The sequence below is a fragment of the Dendrobates tinctorius genome, unplaced genomic scaffold (assembly GCF_039654945.1).
Source record: "Dendrobates tinctorius isolate UK_male_01 unplaced genomic scaffold, ASM3965494v1 ptg000180l, whole genome shotgun sequence".
NCBI lineage: Eukaryota > Metazoa > Chordata > Amphibia > Anura > Dendrobatidae > Dendrobates > Dendrobates tinctorius.
In genome coordinates this window covers 754,419-774,108 of record NW_027361847.1, presented here as the reverse complement: position 1 = coordinate 774,108, position 19,690 = coordinate 754,419, and the positions used below count along the sequence as shown (strand labels likewise).

The window sequence follows — 19,690 nt, the reverse complement described above, 5'->3', positions numbered from 1 at the left end:
GCAGTCTGGATAATGGTCTCCCGCACTTGTCCGATAGGTCATAGAAAAAACGTTTAGATTTTTCCATGTATTGAAAATATTTTTTATCTAAAGTTTCTCTTAATTCATTTCTTTTTTTTGTCAAGTCAGCAAGCGTGGAAGCAGATAGTTTGTGTGAAATTTCAAGGGAATGAATTTGCTGTAATAATTCATCCACTTTCTGAGCTCTCTCTCTCAAAAACCTAGAACCATGCTTTATCAGAATCCCTCTCATAACGCATTTCAAAGTTTCCCATTGCAAGGGAGCTGAAGTTTGGTCAGAGGCATATATTTGGATAAAGGAGTCAATAGACTCTTTCAGCTCTGAAGCACATAAAGTATCCTTGATAAGGTTATCATTCAATCTCCAAGGCCAAGAACGTTGGACCAGAGATGGCAGAGATAAGGACAGAAAAATCGGAGCGTGGTCCGACCACAGAATGTCTCCGATTGTGGCCTTGGGTTGCCAGGACAAAGCATGGTGGCTCAAGAGAAAGAGGTCGATGCGGCTATAAGAATTATGTATATGAGAATAATATGTGTAATCCTTCCCCTGAGGATTCATTATCCGCCAAACATCGGTCAGTCGGAGGGCATGGAGAACCCCTTTAAGAGAACACAGCTGCTCACCGAAACAGTTTCCCTCCCAGAAGAAGAGTCTACCTTTGGGTTCATTGTAAAATTGAAATCTCCACCTGCGATCAGTGTACCATCTGCGAAACTAGAAAGTGAGGTTAGGAATGCACGGCATGCTGGAATCTGGCCCTTATTAGGAAGATACCAGTTAGCAATTGTGTATATTGAGTCTGCAATTTTTATCTTGAGAAAGATATATCTACCCTGTATGTCTACAAGTGTATCAATAAGAGAAAATGCTAATGACTTATGGACTGCAGTGGAGACACCTTTGGACTTGGATTCAGGATTTGTGCTATGGAACCAGGTGTAGAAGTACCTATTTTTCAACTTAGGAACGTGATCAGATTTAAAGTGTGTTTCTTGTAACATAAGAATCTGGACTTTTTGTTTATGCATAGAGTAAAGAATCTGAGAACGCTTCTGAGGGATATTAAAACCTCTAACATTCAGTGAACAGAATTTGACTGAGTTCATTTCACGGACCAGAAATAGGGTTTGAGAAAAGACCGGCAAAGAAGGAAAATTCCCTTTAAAAAAAAAAGGGGGAAGGGGGAGCAGGAAAAGAAAGAAAATAAAAATATAAACAATCGGATGGGAGACTTTCCCAACCGCAAAGAAAGTCCTCAGAGAAAAGGACTGATAGGGGGAAATATAAAATTCCACACCCGTCTAGCGGAATGTAGATCCCCTTAGTGGAAGCGCGCTTTCCATAGAGGGTAGCTCCCCCTGGGATCAAACAGGAGACCCACAATAACACATTAAACTGGTAAAATAACTAACATGTGAAGGACACTGGGGCACTCCTTCGTAAAGTTGACAATCTCCATCTAGATAAAGATGCTATGCTGGTAACAGCGGACGTTGAGTCCCTGTACACCAGCATACGCCACAGAGATGGACTAAGGGCTATAGAGTTCTTTTTGAATGCGTCGGCCCTCCCTGAAGGTATTAGGAATTTTTTTATTGAAATTTTAGAATTTGCGTTGACTCACAATTTTTTGTTTTTAAGTGGTCCTTCTTCCTACAGCTCCAGGGGACTGCTATGAGGGCGCATTATGCGCCCGCGTATGCAAGTCTCTTCCTGGGGCTGTGGGAGAGGGACCTCTTCCTGTCGGATTGGTTGTCGTCAATGTGCTGTGTCCTTTCATGGACGTGGTACATTGATGACATTTTGTTGATCTGGCAGGGATCAAATGAACTTTTGGAGTTTTTTTTTTTTTTTCAATGTTAAATAAGAACGATCAGAATATCCGCCTTACATACAGGTGCATTGCTGGTGAGATTGACTTCCTAGATGTTCTCCTAAAGAGAGATGAAGGAGATGAGATCCAAAACAAGTATTTTCCGTAAGACAACAGCTACTAGTGCCTTGCTGCATGCGTCTTCCTCTCATCCTTGTCATATCATTAATGCCGTTCCCACAGGACAATTTTTAGGACTGCGAAGATTGTGCTCCGATGAGCAAGATTTTTTGAAACAGGCTGATGATCTAAAATCATGCCTGAGAGAATATGGGTATAGTGGAAGATCTATAAAAAAAAGCCTTTAATAGGACAAAACATTCACCTAGATATGACTTGCTATAAAAATCTCAAAATAAAGCTAGTAATGAGACAGTTCATTTTATAACTATGACTCACCATTTAATTTTTAAGGAATATTTTGGACAAATCATGGCCCATTCTTAAGGCTGATCCAGTCTTATCTAAATTCTTACCAGAGAAGGCATCCATAACGGCATGGAGATCACGCAATTTAAGGGACACATTGGTTCGTAGCCACTATGTAGGTGACGCACCAAAAACTTTCTTACACAACACGGCTCCTAGAGGTGGATGCGCTCCCTACGGTCGCTGTGTCGCATGCTGTAATATAGATCACTGTGACACGTTTTCTAACTCTGATGATACTCGACAATATAAGAAAACGGATTACCTGTACAAGTGTTAATGTCATCTATTACGCTTTGTGCCCATGTGCAAAAACATATGTGGGTCTTACTACGCATCAGTTAAAAGTCCGCTTTAGGGAACATGTTGTAGGCATAGCGGCAGCAGCATCGCAGGAGGACTCATCCACCTTAAAAACCATCCCGTGCTATTTCAAGTCCCATCGTGGCTGTGATGGGAGCCTTCTTAGAGTAAGAGGAATGGATATGTTTATACCCAATATCCGTGGCAGTGGGGTTTCAGAAAAACTCGCACAAATGGAGGCCAGATGGATTTGGAGACTGGAGACGCTCCATCCATCTGGCCTTAATGAGGACCTTAGTTATGTCCCCTTTCTATAATTCCTTTTCCCCTTTACCTATGCTATTGACTTTCTATAATTCCAGCTGTCTGTGTAGAAGAATATTTGTGTAAATGTAGGTATTGCTGTATATATTATTTTTAATGCGTTTTTAAATTTAATTTTTGTGTTATCTTGCTTTTAACATGTGCTATTATATCTCCCAGGCAGCAATTTTGAAAATGTCCTATTTGATTCCTTATCTGACAACCTACAGTCATATGTAAAAGTTTGGGCACCCCTATTAATGTTAACCTTTTTTCTTTATAACAATTTTGGTTTTTGCAACAGCTATTTCAGTTTCATATATCTAATAACAGATGGACTCAGTTATATTTCTGGATTCAAATGAGGTTTATTGTACTAACAGAAAATGTGCAATCTGCATTTTAACAAAATTTGACCGGTGCAAAAGTATGGGCACCTCAACATAAAAGTGACATTAATATTTCGTAGATCCTCCTTTTGCAAAAATAACAGCCTCTAGTCGCTTCCTGTAGCTATTAATGAGTTCCTGGATCCTGGATGAAGGTATTTGTGACCATTCCTGTTTACAAAACAATTCCAGTTCAGTTAAGTTTGATGGTCGCCGAGCATGGACAGCCCGCTTCAAATCATCCCACAGATGTTCAATGATATTCTGGTCTGGGGACTGGGATGGCCATTCCAGAACATTGTAATTGTTCCTCTGCATGAATGCCTGAGAAGATTTGGAGCGGTGTTTTGGATCATTGTCTTGCTGAAATATCCATCCCCTGCGTAACTTCAACATCGTCACTGATTCTTGCACATTATTGTCAAGAATCTGCTGATACTGAGTTGAATCCATGCGACCCTCAACTTTAACAAGATTCCCGGTGCCGGCATTGGCCACACAGCCCCAAAGCATGATGGAACCTCCACCAAATTTTACTGTGGGTAGCAAGTGTTTTTCTTGGAATGCTGTGTTTTTTAGCCTCCATGCATAACGCCTTTTTGTATGACCAAACAACTCAATCTTTGTTTCATAAGTCCACAGGACCTTCTTCCAAAATGTAACTGGCTTGTCCAAATGTGCTTTTGCATACCTCAGGCGACTCTGTTTGTGGCGTGCTTGCAGAAACGGCTTCTTTCGCATCACTCTCCCATACAGCTTCTCCTTGTGCAAAGTGCGCTGTATTGTTGACCGATGCACAGTGACACCATCTGCAGCAAGATGATGCTGCCGGTCTTTGGAGGTGGTCTGTGGATTGTCCTTGACTGTTCTCACTATTCTTCTCTGCCTTTCTGATATTTTTCTTGGCCTGCCACTTCTGGGCTTAACAAGAACTGTACCTGTGTTCTTCCATTTCCTTACTATGTTCCTCACAGTGGAAACTGACAGGTTAAATCTCTGAGACAACTTTTTGTATCCTTCCCCTGAAAAGCTATGTTGAATAATCTTTGTTTTCAGATCATTTGAGAGTTGTATTGAGGAGCCCATGATGCCACTCTTCATAGGAGAATCAAATAGGAGAACTACTTGCAAGTGGCCACCTTAAATACCTTTTCTCATGATTTGATACACCTGGCTATGAGGTTCAAAGCTCAATGAGGTTACAAAACCAATTTAGTGCTTCAGGAAGTCAGTAAAAAGTAGTTAGGAGTGTTCAAATCAAGAAAATGATAAGGGTGCCCATACTTTTGCACCGGTCAAATTTTGTTTAAATGCAGATTGCACATTTTCTGTTAGTACAATAAACCTCATTTGAATCCAGAAATATAACTGAGTCCATCAGTTATTAGATATATGAAACTGGAATAGCTGTTGCAAAAAACAAAATTGTTATAAAGAAAAAAGGTTAACATTAATAGGGGTGCCCAAACTTTAACATATGACTGTATGCGGGCCCCTTCTACTTTACCATCTTCTGATGTCATCTATATGGATTAAAGCTTCATATCACCAATGAAGAATAATTATAATGACAAGTGCTTCAATATAACCTTGTTGAAAATGTTTAGAGGTTCTGTAAACATTGTATATAGACTATCGCGCCATATATCATATTGTGATCCACTATGCTTTGACATCATTACAGACTTGTCTATAACTTAATGGGTTAATAAGATCATCGGTGGTTCACTCCCCCCTGCACGCGTGTGTTCTCTGTGCAACCGTGGCTCCTCCCGGCTCTCAGCGTCTTTACACAGTCTAAGGTATTACCTCTGGCTGTGTGACGCTGACGCCAGGCAGCGTGGTGCTTGTTATGGTGACGCATGTGTCACTTCCAGTGGGCGTGCTCCCCCTGATGAGCGAGATTCTCTGCACATTGGATGTCAGTAAATGACTGGTGAGATATAAGGCTGCAATATGGGAGTCTGTGTATGTGCCCCCTGACTAAGGGAAAACTGAAACGCGCGTTGGGGCGGTGCGCACACCTCTCTGGACCACAGTCTTTGGAGCTGAGCATTTTACTCTGCTAAGGTAATACAGTGGCCTATAGAATATCTTGTTACTTTGGTGAAATAAGATAAATATTTTTTTAAAAATATACATGGCCACCATCTACATTTCCTTTTTATGAACTAATATTCATTTTGAATGCTCACTCATAATGCTAACACATTGTATTGTGATATTCTCTATTTAGCTCCCTGTTGTGGATCCAGAAAGGGTAGTGCGCCCTCTGCTGTTTACAGCAACACTTTTGCACAATTGGTTCCATCTCTCCCTCATGTCCCTTTCCTCTGTTTCTTCTGAAATATTTTTCTGCTGTGTATTTTTAATCAATAAAAATTGTTATTTTTGTAATTACTTTGGACTAGTACATCTTTGCTGTTTTTTACAACTATTTCCCTTGGCATCAAAGACCTTGCCCTGTTCTGGATCTCCTCATACCTTTCCAACCACACATTCAGTCTCCCACTCCCACACTACCTCTTCATCCCGCCCTCTCTGCTGGTGTCCCCCAAGGCTGTCCTGGGGCCTACTTTTTTCCATCTATACCCTTGGCCTAGGACAACTCATAAAAAGTCCCATGGCTTCCAGTACCACGTGTATGAGGACGACATTCACATCTACCTCTCTGGCCCAGATGTCACCTCTCTGCTGTCCAGAATCCCGGAGTGTCTATCAGCCATATCCTCCTTTTTCATCTCTCCCTTTCTAAAACTCAATGTAGACAAAACTGAACTCATTATCTTTCCTCCATCTCACATATCTTCCCTACCTGATCTATTATGGTAAACGGCATCACGCTCTCTCTAGCACGTGAAATCCGCTGCCTCGGAGTAACTCTCGACTGTCCTGTCCTTCAAACCACACGTCCAAACTCTTGCCACCTCCTGTCGCCTCCAACTCAAAAATATTTCCAGAATCCGTCTCTTCCTTAGCCCTCAATCTACTAAAACTCTTGTACATGCCCTCATCGTCTCCCGCCTTGACTACTGCAACACTCTCTTCTGTGGCCTCCCTGCTAACTCTCTTGCACCACTCCAGTCTGTCATGAATGCTGCTGCCCGACTAATCCACCTCTCTGCTCGCTACTCCCGTCTCTCCCCTCTGCAAATCCCTCCACTTGCTCCCAATTCCCCAATGAACCCAGTTCAAACTACTAACACTGACCTACAACCTGTCCCCTCCCTATATCTCTGAACTAATCTCCCAATATCTTCCCTCATGTAATCTTCGATCCTCCCAAAACCTCCTACTCTCCTCCACACTTATTCGTTCCTCATACAACCGCCTCCAAGATTTCTCCCGAATATCCCCCATCATCTGGAACACCATGCCTCAACACGTCCTGTTATCTACCACCCTCGGATACTTCAAACGGAACCTGAAAACCCATCTTTTCAGGAAAGCTTACCGCCTGCAATAACCATTCTGCCGCCTCACCACCGCCTGAGCTACCGCCCCATCACCACCAGAGCTGCTGCATCCCCGACCTTCTGTCTCTTCCCCACTATCCCATAGAATGTTAGTCGGCAAGGACAGGGTCCTCTCTCCTCTGTACCAGTCTGTCATTGTAAATTTGTTTACTGTTAACGATATCTATAACTTTGTAAGTAACCCCCTTCTCATGTACAGCACCATGGAATGGCGCTATATAAATAATAATAACTATTCCTTTTGATATAGATTTTGATGTGTCCATTACTATGATCCAGCACACCAATTATCTATATCTATACTTATAGCTATAGTGACACCTAAAAGGTGCAGTTTATCATGTGTGTTTGTCTGTGGATTATACTTTACAGGCCTAACCAAGTAGAACACAAAGATCTGATATACTTAGCAAGTGTCTCCTATTGGTCTGGCATTGCTTTTGGGTCAGGGCACCGCTGGAGCTCAAGGGGGAGAGGTGTGCGGCCGCAGCCTAAGGCACATGCGCAAAGCGTTCAGTGATGCCGTCGGCCGCGGACCTGTCAGCTCTGGAGGACGCCAGGAGCCTCGGCCAGCGAGACACCGCAATGCTGGAGCAGGAAGGTGAGTATCCGGGGAGGTGGCGACGGCCGTAACAGTACTCCCTCCCTTATGCCGCCCCCTCCTGAGATTAGCAAAAAATCTCCAATGAATGCAGGGAGCATTCATATTCTCCTGGGGTTCCCAAGATCTCTCCTCTGGACCAAACCTTTTCCAATCAATAAGGAAAAAGGTTCTCCCTCTGATTTTTTTCATGGCAAGGATGTCCCTTACCTTGAAGATATTGTCGGTACCAATCAGCTGAGAGACAGAGTCAGATGCGGAATGGAAACTGTTTAGTACCACTGGCTTCAGGAGACATGGAAGGTGTTCGGGACTCAGAGAGTGAAGCAGGCATCCTCAACTTATAGGCGACATCATTGACACGTCCAAGGATTTCAAAAGGACCAGTGTACCGCGGGCCCAACTTGTATGAAGGCACCTTCAGCCGGATATATTTGGAAGAGAGCCAGACCTTTTCACCCATACGATACGGTGGAGGATCCAGTCGCATCTTGTCAGCTTGATTCTTCACTCGATCACCAGCTCTTTTAATTGCCGTGTTGGTCTCGGCCCAGACCTTGGAAAACTCCGTGGATAAAAAGTTGGCCGCAGGTACCTCAGAGGCAGAGATCACAGGAAGAAGGACACCAGGATGTCAGCCAAACACAATAAAAAACGGAGACTTGGTTAAGGACTCGCTGGTATGGTTGTTGTAGGCGAACTCGGCCCATGGAAGATCAACCCAGTCGTCTTGATGGGCATTAGAAAAATGATACAGGTAAGACGTCAACTCCTGGTTAGTTCGCTCCACCTGCCCGTTAGACTGTGGATGGTAAGCGGAGGAGAAATCCAGCAATACATCCATGAGCAAAGTGCCCTCCAAAACTGGGAGGTGAACTGAACTCCACGGTCAGACACGATACGTCGAGGTAATCCGTGGAGGCTGAAGACTTGACATATGAAGACTTTCGCTAACTCAAGAGCTGAGGGTAGTCCAGGCAGAGGGACAAAATGTGCCATTTTGGAGAAGCGGTCCACAACTACCAGGATCACTTTACAACCAGATGAGCGGGGTAGGTCGGTGATGAAATCCATGACAATGTGTTCTCAGGGAACCGCAGGTACTGGCAACGGAAGTAGCAGGCCCAACGGCGGCCGACATGGCACTTTGTTCTTAGCACAGGATGGACAGGAGGCAACGAAGTCAACTACGTCTTGGCGAAGGGTAAGCCACCAGTAGTAGCGAGAAATGAGAGCACACGTCTTCTTAGTTCTGGCATGGCCAGCAAGTTTAGAGGAATGTCCCCACAGTAAGACCCTTCCTCTAAAATCCTCAGATACGAAAGTCTTGCCCGGCGGCAGGGAGAGAAGATTCACAGGGGCCACAGTGATGATTCTGTCAGGTTCGATAATGTGTGAAGGCTCCTCCACTGTCTCGGTTGGCTGAAAGGCCCTGGATAACGTATCGGCCTTGGTGTTCTTGTTACCGAGCCGAAAATGGAGCTTGAAATCAAAGCAGGCAAAAAACATGGACCACCTGGCCTGTCGAGGATTGAGTCTCTGGGTGGACTTAAGATAGGCCAAGTTCTTGCGGTTGGAGAAAATTACGAAGGGGTGGGCAGCCCCCTCCAGTAGATAATACCACTCCTCCAGGGCCAATTTTATAACTAATAGTTCCCGATCTCCAATCGAGTAGTTACACTCCGATGGGCAAATGACCTTGGAGAAGAACCCACAGGGGAGTAGTCGACCCGAGGCCGACCTCTGGGAAAGTATCACCCTGGCTCCTGTGGTGGAGGCGTCCACTTCAAGGACGAAGGGTCAGCTGGCCTCTGGACGGTGTAACACCGGGGCTATAGAAAAGTCGTGTTTCAGAGTCTGAACTCCTCGGCCTCCTTAGTTCAGGACTTGGATTCATCCCCTTAAGGGTAAGAGCGGAGATAGGCTTGGTTACTGAAGAGAAATGAGGGATAAACTGTAGTAATTGGCAAATCCAAGAAACCGTTGAATAGACCTCATTCCAACGGGGCGAGGCCATTTGAGAATAGCAGACAGCTTCTCGGGATCCATCCTCAATCCAGTGTCAGCAATAACATAGTCCAGAAATGGTAAAGAAGTCTGTTCAAAGATTCACTTCTCGATCTTGGTGTACAAGCGATTCTCCTGAAGACGCTGTAGTTCCAGGCGAACACTTCTCCTATGGGAAGAAAGGTCGGAGAGAAAACGAGGATGTCATACAAATACAATACGACACAAGAATATAGGAGGTCCCGGAAAATCTCATTAACAAATTCTTGAAACACCACAGGAGCATTGCAGACACCAAAGGGCATGACTAAATGTTCGTAATGACCGTCTGAGGTGTTAAAGGCGGTCTTCCACTTGTCTCTGGTACGAATACGGATTAGATTATAGGCTCCTCTAAGGTCTAACTTGGAGAACATCCGAGTCCCTCTGAGGCAGTCAAATAGCTCCGGAATGAGTGACAGAGGGTACCTATTCTTGACTGTGATGTCTTTCAGGCCCCTCGTGTTTTTATCTACTATAACTATTGTCTTTTATTACCATTACTCTGTTTTAATCATATTTATTATTTTTTGTATTTTGACTTCACTTTACATTCCTTTGATCGTTTTTTTTGTTGCTATTGGCAGATTGTCTCTGCATTCTCATTGGTGGATCTAGTTTTAAATAACCCTTCCTGTTGTCATAATTATCTTGCCACCTGATGACGATGGCATCTGGCCTTCGAAACGCGTTGTGGAATAAGGAAATTAATCTTTGACATCGTGTCCTGACTCCTGAGTGCTCCTTCGACCGTGATCATCAGCAACTTTTCTTTTACTTTTGACATATCCCCCAAATCCTTTATTATTGCTTTTGACGTCTCTTGCAAGCCTTAATTCATTGTCAGCTTCGGTAAATCTGATTTGTGCCCTGCAGGTTCTGCAGACAGCATTATATTCTTCTTTAGATATGCCTCCCTCTTTCCATTTTATAAACATTTCTTTCTTCCTTTATAGCATTTGTTTAAGTTCTGTGTTCATCCATCCTGTTTTCCTTAAATGCTTCCTATTCTTCCCTCTTTTCGGAATTAACGATTGTGCTTTGAGAATCTACTTTTTCAAGATTTCCCATCCTTCCTGGACATTTTTGTCCTTAAGGATATCCAGCCATTGGATCCCTCAAATTTTCTTTCTGAATCCCTTAAAGTCTGCCTTTCTGAAATCTAAACTTGATGTCTGAGTCTTCACAGGTCTTCCTCCTCTAGTTATCCAAAATTCTAAAATAGCATGGTCGCTACCTCCTAGGGTCCCAGACACTTTTACCTCCTCAACCATTTCCTCCCTGTTTATAAGGATTAGATCCAAGGTAGCAGTTCCCCTTGTTTTCTCCCCTACCTTTTGGAAGATAAAGTTGTCAGCAAGAGAGGATAAGAATTTCCTTGACCTGTTAGTTTTGCCTGAGAGAGATTCCCAACAAATGTCTGGATAGTTGAAGTCTCCCATGACAACTATGTAAGATTTTTTTTTGAGAACTTGGCCATTTGATGCATAAAGAGTTCATACACATCTTCAGCTTGCACAGGCGGCCTGTAGTAAATGCCTACAATGGTGTCCTTTCCATTGTTCTGTCCTTGTATTCTTACCCAAACAGTTTCCACAGAACTCCCAGTCTCTGAAGCTTGGATCTCTGTGCAGATATACGCTTTTCTAACACACAATGCGACACCTCCTCCTCGTTTATCAAATCTGTTTCTTGAAAATAAGTTGTATCCTTCTAGTCTTGTATTCCAATCATGTTTATCATCCCACCAAGTTTCAGTGATTCCAATTACATCATATTTCTTCTCCTGTGTTAGTAGTTCCAATTCTCCTTGTTTGTTGCCCATGCTTTGTGCATTCGTATAGTCCACTCAGTGATCCAGAAATCCAAATCCTTGCTGATGGCACCATCGACGTAGCCAGTTGTTCACCTGCAGAATCTTATTCCACCTCCTTGTTCCATGGCCATCCACTGGGAGGATGGAAGAGAAGACCACCTGCGCTCCCAGTTCTTTCACTTTCTTACCTAAGTTTTCAAAGTCACTGCAGATGGTTTCCAGGTCGTTTCTTGTGGTGTCATTTGTCCCCACATGTATTAGCAGGAATGGGTAGTCATCTGTAGGTCTGAAGAGTCCTGATATCCTGTCAGACACATCTTTAATTTTTGCACCTGGAAGACAGCACATTTCTCTTGAGGTTATATCAGGTCTGCAGATAGCGGCCTCTGTTCCTCTCAACAGGGAATCCCCCATGACCACCACTCTCCGTTTCTTCTTCACAACATTTTTCTTTCTCCATCCAGGAGAACTCTGAAGGCGTACAAGGTTGTTGTTTCTGGGCAAAGTCTAATCCTGGTGTATTTCTTCATCGTTCTCCTGCATAAGAGCCTGGTACTGGTTCCTGACCAGTATAGGCGCTGACTGCCTCCCGATCCTCCTTCTTCTCTGGGTCACGTCTCCATTCCTCTGTTTCTTCAGGTGCACTTTGAATTTCTTCTCTTTCTGTAACAGGTAGAGATAATTCTGCTCTGTCTAAGAACTCTTCACCTTCCTTAATTATTTTCAATGTAGCTAACCTCTCTTCGAGATTTTGCAACTTTTCCTCCAACAGGGACACAAGCTTGCAGTGGCTTTACCACTGGTAAGTCTGAACATGTAGCAAGAAATGCAGCTCACCAAATGGCTCCTGGCCTCTTCCATCTTCTTATTGTTAAAAAGATATCAAAGCGGTGAAAAATGTACCAAAATTCGGAGCGTGGTTTACCGATGTCCTCCTTTCAGTTGCAACAGCCAAAATCCAGTGTTCTTTGAGCTCACGTAGACTCTTCACTTATCCCAGAAGGCCCTGGGAAAATGCAAATTCTCTGCTCGGGACTCTTCCCCTGGTTTACGGATGTCCTCCTTTCAGTTGCAACGGCCAAAATCCAGTGTTCTTTGAGCTCGCGGAGACTCTTCACTTATCCCAGAAGGCACTGGGAATATAAAATTTCCTCCTGCCCCTGAATCCACCATAGCTGCACAGGGAATCCATTGTCTCAACAACCGGATCTTAATGGGAAGGGAGCAATGTGTCTCTTTATCCCTCTGTTTTAGGAGAGGCGGTCACAGAGAATAAAAGATGACAATCACAGAAAAACTAGACTCAACTGTCATGGTCACATGTGACTGGACACACCGCCTCCAGCAGGGCGAATTTATATGACACGCGTGACACTGGATCCACCGCCTCCAGCAGGACGAATTTAAATAATAGAACGTGCAGCCGGATCCACTGCCTCCAGCAGGTGAATTTCAGTAGTACACGTATGTCTGGATACACTGCCTCCAGCAGGGTGAATTTCAGAAAAAAGGGGAAAACTAGGGAAACAATTACAATGGTGGCCCTGCGTTAGGGAACAGGGACGTGGAGACCTTCTGCACTCCCCTGAGTCAGTGTCTCTACACTCCTAATGATCCCTAGGCCGGTTCCGCATCGGGCGCCGATCAGGATACCTGAAATCTCTAGCTCACCCTGAACCAATCCCTTACTAGTGAAGTGGACGGTGCAGAAACTAATCCCACCACTGCACTAAAACACACATTGAGGAAAGTGACAAACAGGGAAACACCACTTAGCTTTGCTCTGTTGCTATTGCTCCAAGCAACAGAGTCTGACACCTGAGTGCATCTTTTCCTCCAACCGGATCCAACATCTGAGTGCAGCTTTCCAGCAGCAGAGTCCCGCATCTGAGTGCAGCTTTCCAGCAACAGAGTCCAGCATCTGAGTGCAGCTTTCCAGCAACAGATTCCAGCATCTGAGTGCAGTTTTCCAGCAACAGAGTCTAGCATCTCAGCTGAGTTCCACCAAGCTTTGCAAGAACTCCTCGCTGACACCATAGCTGCCGCTCCACCAAGCTTTGCAAGAACTCCTCGCTGACACCATAGCTGCCGCTCCACCATACTTTACAAGAACTCCTCACTGACACCATAGCTGCCACTCCAAGCTTTGCAAGAACTCCTCGCTGACACTATAGCTGCCACTCCACCATGCTTTACAAGAACTCCTCGCTGACACCATAGCTGCCACTCCACCAAGCTTTGCAAGAACTCCTCGCTGACACCATAGCTGCCACTCCAGAATTCTGACTGGGCTGAATGGGACTCTTCTCAAGTTCCTTCCTTCACCAAGGATGGTTGGAAAACACCAATATCACCAACCCTGAGTGAGAACACCTCTGACACACCTTTATAGTTAGGAGCCAGAGTCTCACACCTGTTAGAGATTCCCGTGCAATAATACTCACCACCACCGGGGGCAAATTAGAACAAAAGACACCACTGTGTAATAACCCTAATGGCCACCGGGGGCAAAACCAACTCTAAGCAACCAGCTCAAAGGAAAAAAAAGGTTACTTATTAAAAAAATGTCATATCCAACCTGGATCATGACACCAACGTAACATATTCAGCATGATTCTCAAAATCTCCCACCATGGCCAGTACCTTGCGAGGCCGCTTGGGACAGTTGATAAGGACTGACTGACCGCAGTAAAGACAGACTTTCCTGAAAACGATGCTCTCTGCGCTTGTTACTCTCACGCCGCTGTAAAGCATCCACCTGCATGGAAACTGGTTGTCTCCCAAGAGGATTTGCCTGTAGGTTGTTTAGGAGAAAAGGAAGAATTAGTGACACAATTAGGGCTGCAGATCTCTCCTGTCTACGCTCATTAGTTCGTATATCAATGCGTACACAATGTTGTATAAAAGCGTCTAACTCTTGCGGAGCATCTTCATGAGCTAACTCGTGTTTCATCGAACTAGACAATCCCCTTTTTAAAAATGGGTAATTGGGCGTAACAGTCCCAAATCGTATCCACCGCCAGTCGTCTAAACTCAGTAGCGTATTCAATGACAGAACACTTACCCTGCTGTAAAGATAACAAGACGGTCTCAGCTGTAGTGTGACGATTAGGGTCATAAAACATCATAGACACTGCAGCAAGAAAATCATCAAGGTTATTCAAACGAGGTTCATGAGTCTCCATAAGTGGATTTGCCCATGCAAGAGCTCGGGAAGTAAGTAACATGATTATACATAAAATCTTGGATCAATCAGTAAGGAAGTTGGCGGCATGCACATCAAAATACAAAAGGCATTGATTCACAAACCCACGAAACTTGTAGCGGTATCCACTGAACCTAAATGGTGGTAACTTGGGAGGACTAATTGGCAATAGCTGCCCCGGGGGCTGCTATTATCTGATTACTTAAATCCTGAAGCGCCTGTCCAAAATAGGCCTCCCAGTTAGCAACCTTGTTTTGCAAAGCCTCTATATCCCCCTGTAAAGAGTGGATCACAGAGAACAACTGATCCAGTGTTGTCTGAGTCGACATTATCTCAGCAGATTCCTTAAATGGCCTGAGTATCCCATAACAATTATATGGGTACTACGAAATCTGATTGCGTGGGATAATATGACACCGAGACCAAAGTTGGCACAAATAAGTATATTTAACAAGTGTAACAAAACTAACAGGGCATTTACTGCAATAATAATGAAAACAGCACAATATGGAATGATGCAAGTATAGCAAAACTCTATATCCCCCTGTAAAGAGTGGATCACAGAGAACAACTGATCCAACGTTGTCTGAGTCGACATTATCCCAGCAGATTCCTTAAATGGCCTGAGTATCCCATAACAATTATATGGGTACTACGAAATCTGATTGCGTGGGATAATATGACACCGAGACCAAAGTTGGCGCAAATAAGTATATTTAACAAGTGTAACAAAACTAACAGGGCACTTACTGCAATAATAATGAAAACACAGCACAATATGGAATGATGCAAGTATAGCAAAACTAACAGAGCACTTCCTGCCATTGTAACGAAAACACAGTTCAATATAGAAATGTCCAGAGTAACTGAAGAGCAGGGAGCAACCGCTAATATACCCAGTCCAACAGTAATATAACGCAGGTGTGTACAAGGCACTAAAGTTAGGAGTCCAGCAGAAAGTATGTAAGCACACCGCATTTAATGAGGCAGTCCAGCGATATTAAGAATGAGCACGCACACAGCACTAAAGTGTAGAAGTCCAGTAATCATAAAAGTGGGAATGCACTCGGCACTTAATTGTGGAAGTCCAGCTTTATACAGGAGTGGCATTAACAAGAGGTCACAATGTGTACCTTTTGGGCTGCAAGTCCCGCACAGCAGCCCACACAAACACAGACCTAGAAGAGAAGACGATGTCAGGATTCCTTACAGGTCACAGCAGTTCCAGGGAAGAATAGCTCCAACTAGAAGTCCAGATGTGGTTAACCACAGACAGCATCAGGGAGACGCCCAGAGGACTGTAGGCAGCAGAGCGAGGAAAGGCAAAGCACCGAGTAAGGAGCAGCAGCAGCAGGAAGTCCACCAGCAGGAGCTCAGGAGCCAACAGCAACAAAATACTCAGGCAAAGAGGAGCACACGACCTGGACTTATATAATGAGGACATACTGGAAGTTCCATGGCAGGGCGAGATACAAGACTCCATCTTGGATCAGGGCAAACAGGCACAAAGGAAAGTCCAGAATCCTTACAACGGTGTGCTGAGATCAAACCCTCCCCTTCCTTTCTTTAATGGCATCTTCCGTCACCTTGTGGGTAGATTGGAGTTTATCTTGATGATATTTTGATCCACTTGCCCGATCTCAAGCATCATCGGGTACATGTTCGTCAGGTGTTACAGGTTCTATAGGAAAATAAACTATTTGCCAAGTTGGAGAAGTGTGTACTCGCTGTACAGCAGGTTCAGGGTGGGGGAGGGGATAGATCAGGCGTTAACAGGAGCACAGTAAGGTTGGAGTCAGGCCTCTCTATCTTCAAGAGTACCCTGGGACAAGGATAGATAGGGTCCCAGTTCTAGTTTGAGGCCTCACTCCCTTACCAAAGACAGTCACAGCATGACACGTTATTACCGGTAACATCATTTCTCCTAGTTTATATCTCAACAAGAAAGTCAGCCGACACGTGGGTGACAAATACCAAAGGTTTTATTAAATGTGGTAGACCTAAATGTGGTTTGTGCAAGTATGTGCCCAAAGCAAAAGTTTCATCTACTAAACAGAATAATATAATATTGGACGTCTCATTAGTTGTAGCTCCACACGTCACTGACATCATAGTGTGAAGCTTGCCCTCTGCAATATGTGGGGAGCACGGTCAGAACCTTAAGTCTCCGCATTGGGGACACATTAGGGACGTTCTCAGCCCCACAACACATAATAAATATGAAGACTCCTGGGACTCGAGTGAGGAAAACAAAATAAATGTTTATTTTGGAACTGATGGCTCCAAAACTGTATGACATTGCAAAGGTGAGGAATACAAGGAGAAATGCATGGTATCTACATTATACATGGTGGTGGCAGTGTCCTTATTTGGGACTGCACGAGCGCTGCTGGTGTCAGCAGCTATGTTTTATTGATGGCATCATGAATTCACAGATGTCCTGCTCTACAGTGAAAGAGAAGATGCCGCCATCACTCCGTGCTCTTGGTAGACCTGCAGTTCTCCAACATGACAATGATCCAAAACACACATCTAAAGTCCCCGTCACACATAGTGATCTCGCTAGCGAGATCGATGCGGAGTCACAAGTTTTGTGACAACAGCGATCTCACCAGCGAGATCGCTGTGTGTGACAGCGATCAGCGACTGGCCCCCCTGCCGGTATCGCGGATCGCTGTAGGAAACCGCTGGATATTTCTTTTGTCGCTGGTCTCCCACTGGCCACCACGCATCGCTGCGTGTGACAGGCGGGAGACCAGCAATCTGCTGGTAACGTACACATCGGGTATCCAAGGGATGTGCGTCCCTTAGATACCCGATGTGTACGTTAGTTACCAGCTCCCTGCAACAGCGCGCTGGTAATAATATAATAAATTTTATTTCTATAGCGTCGACATATTCCGCAGCACTTTACATTTCAGAGGGGATTTGTACAGACAATAGACATTACAGCATAACAATAATCACATAGATCATACCAGATACCAAGAGGAATGAGGGCCCTACCCGCAAGCTTACAATCTATGAGGAAAGAGGTAGACACGAAAGGTGGGTGGTAACAGTTGCCCTGATTGTATGGACCAGCCATAATGTTAAGTGTGTAACAGTACAGATGCAGAGGGCTAATGGATGCATAAAGCATGTGGGAACATGATGCGGGGAACCTGGTTATGGTAAAAAACTTTTGACTGTGACACATAGGGATAGATTAGGTTCATGTGTTGAGGTCTTGAAGACGGGAGATGGAGGTTCTAATTATTGAGGATGCTAACCTCAGGTCATCAGCAGAACGGAGGGCGCGGGTAGGATGGTATACTGAAACAAGGGAGATGTAGGGTGGTGCTGAGCCATGAAGAGCTTTGTGGGTGAGGGTAATAAGTTTGTATGGGTAGCCAGTGTAATGACTGGCACAAGGTAGAGGCATCGGTGTAACGATTGGCGAGGAATATGATCCTGGCAGCAGCATTAAAGACAGATTGGAGAGGGGAGAGTTTGGTAAGAGGGAGACCGATTAGAAGGGAGTTACAATAGTCGAGACGAGAATGAATAAGAGAAATAGAGTTTTTGCAGAGTCAAAAGTAAGAAAAGGTCGAATTCTAGAAATGTTTTTGAGGTGCAGATGACAAGAGGGAGCCAGTGATCGGATGGGGGGGGGCAAAGGAAAGCTCGGAGTCAAGTATGACCCCAAGACAGCGGGCATGTTGCTGGGGAGTAATAGTAGAACCACACACGGAAATGGCAATGTCGGGGATAGGTACATTAGTAGCGGGAGGAAACACAAGGAGTTCAGTCTTTGACAGGTTCAGTTTCAGATATAGTGAGGACATGATGTTAGACACAGCGTTTAGACAATCGCCGGTGTTTTCTAGAAAGGCTGGCGTGATGTCAGGAGAAGCATATAATTGGGTGTCATCAGTATAGAGATGGTACTGGAAAATAAATCTACTGATTGTGTGACAGCTCACCAGCGATCACATAGCGACTTACCAGCGATCCTGACACGTTGATATCGTTGTCGGGATCGCTGGTGAGTCGCTATGTGTGACTCCAGCTTAAGACCAATGTTGTATTTCTGAAGAATAGGGTGTAAGTGATTCAGTGGCCAAGTGTCTCCTGATCTCAAACCAACCACACACCCATGGTGAATCCTGAAGAGACAAGTTGTCATCACTCTCCATCCAGCATCCAGGCAAAAAGAGCGCTCGTTTTTGAAGAAGGGGAAAAAAAAGACAGATTGTGTACTATGTCACCAACTTGTTCATTCCATGCCTAGAAAGACTTGGTGCTGTGCTTAAAAATCATGAAAACCCTACAAAATGCTAGATGCAGCTTTAGGGGGGGAACTCATTTTTGCATCAACTAATTAATTTGAGTAAAACTGAATATTTTGTAATTAAATTTATATTATTAACCTTACTTTTATGGTTTTATTAAAAAAATGTTCTATGAAACTGAATGTTGTCAAAATTTTAGAAATTGTTATTGTGTTCAGTGAGATATTACCGTATTTTAAGGATTATAAGACGCACTTTTTCCCCCAAAATTTAGGAGGAAAATGGGGGTGCATCTTATAATGCGTATATACCACCTTACCAGTACCGTTGCTGCAGGCTGGGATGAGGGGGTGCCCGGTGGTGCTGCAGCAGGGGGTTCTGCTGACTTTTTGTGAAAGGCCAGAGACCCCGCAGTTCCATGGTTTCCTGTGTGGTGGACTCCGGGGAAATTGGCCGCCGGGGGGGTGGCGCATGCGCAGATGGAGATCTTGGAATCATCTCGGGAGATGAGATTTCAGCGCTGAAATCTCATCTCCCGAGATCTTGATGCAGAGATCTCAACCTGCACATGCGCCACCCCCGGCCATTTTCCTGGTGTCCACCGCACAGGAAACCACGGAACTGCGGGGGCTCTGACCTTTCACAAAAAGTCAGAAAAGCCCCCTGCAGCACTGAAAACCCCAGCAGCACCACTGGACACACCCATAGCGCCAGACACCCTCGCAGCACCTGCAGCGGCGCAGTGCATGCCGGGCACCCCCTGCGGCCTGCAGCATAACCCCACTCCTGCCTCCTCCAGCAGCAACCCTTGGACCCTGCTTCACTGCAGCCACCACCCCCCGGTAAGCAATAAGACTCATGGATTATAAAAAGCACCACCATTTTATTAAAAAAAAGTTTTCCTATTTTCCTCCGCAAAATTTGGGGTGCATCTTATAATCCGGAGCGTC

General features: G+C 44.6%; 1 protein-coding gene across 1 annotated transcript in view; it reads right to left on the bottom strand.

The window, feature by feature from the left end:
• Positions 1-19,690, bottom strand: part of LOC141054903 (oocyte zinc finger protein XlCOF8.4-like) — a 206,272-nt gene that overhangs the window by 71,401 nt on the left and 115,181 nt on the right. The window lies entirely within an intron of this gene.